This window comes from Belonocnema kinseyi, chromosome 7, assembly GCF_010883055.1.
Source record: "Belonocnema kinseyi isolate 2016_QV_RU_SX_M_011 chromosome 7, B_treatae_v1, whole genome shotgun sequence".
In the NCBI taxonomy this organism is placed as follows: Eukaryota; Metazoa; Arthropoda; class Insecta; order Hymenoptera; family Cynipidae; genus Belonocnema; species Belonocnema kinseyi.
Window position 1 is genome coordinate 68,766,690 of NC_046663.1, and position 1,063 is coordinate 68,767,752.

Genomic DNA, 1,063 nt, shown 5'->3' on the forward strand with positions numbered 1-1,063 from the left:
GTCAGAGAAAATCAACAGTTTCTCTCTGACCCATCTCGACTCTTCCAAGACCCTCCAGTTACTGTCGAACACCCACCCAAACCAGAGGAGGTCAAAGTATTTCGGAGAGAAGTCTACGAAGTGCAGCATAGACTGGACGAAGATTTAGAAAATATAATTAGCTTCAAGGAGTTATGTGATGCCCTCATAACACCTGATAAAGAATGCCCACCCATCACTACCGAGGAGGTGAAAAAAGTATTAAGAGGGATGAAAAACTATTCCGCACCGGGACCAGATTGTATCAAAACCTTCTGGTGGAAGAAGTTTTCTTCAACCCATCAGCATTTGGCCCGTATTTTCACCTCATATTTAAAGTCGAAAGAGTCGATTCCGGAGTGGTTGGTGGAAGGGCGCACAATACTCCTGCAGGAAATAGGCAACTTAGCTGACCCGAAGAATTACAGGCCAATCACTTGTCTGAACACACTTTATAAGATATTCACAGCTATCCTAAATGGTAGGATTTTTCGGGAAATTGAACCTTTGTGGCAAGAATTGTATGGACAACGAGGCTCAAAGAAAGGCGTAGCGGGATGTCGGGAAAACCTGCTCATCGATCGATGTGTTTGCAAAGATGCAGCATTCTACCAGCGTGAGCTATCGATGGCCTGGATTGATTATCGGAAAGCTTTCGATTCGACATCCCATAGACTTATCATCTGTCTTTTGGAAATCTTAAAGGTTCATCCGCAAATAGTTGGGTGCATAGAGAGATTGATGCCGCTTTGGAAAACCAGATTTACTATCTCATCTGTCAAAAATCGTGTGACAACTAACAAGGTCACGTTTCAGAGAGGTGTCTTTCAGGGCGAAACCATGAGCCCACTCCTTTTTTGCCTTACAATATTGCCACTATCTCTAGCACTGCGCCATTCCTATGGGTACTTGTGCGGCAAACCTGCAGATCGAAAGTACATGGTCACTCATGTATTTTACTTGGACGATCTTAAGATCTATGCTAAAAACAAAGAGCAACTACATCTAGCTCTAGGGATTGTCGAACGATATACTAAGAAATTGG

The 1,063-nt window shown here is 43.4% G+C and overlaps 1 protein-coding gene across 1 annotated transcript in view; it reads right to left on the reverse strand.

Annotated features, from left to right (window-relative positions):
* Positions 1–1,063, reverse strand: part of LOC117177386 (probable cytochrome P450 305a1) — a 32,693-nt gene that overhangs the window by 14,796 nt on the left and 16,834 nt on the right. The window lies entirely within an intron of this gene.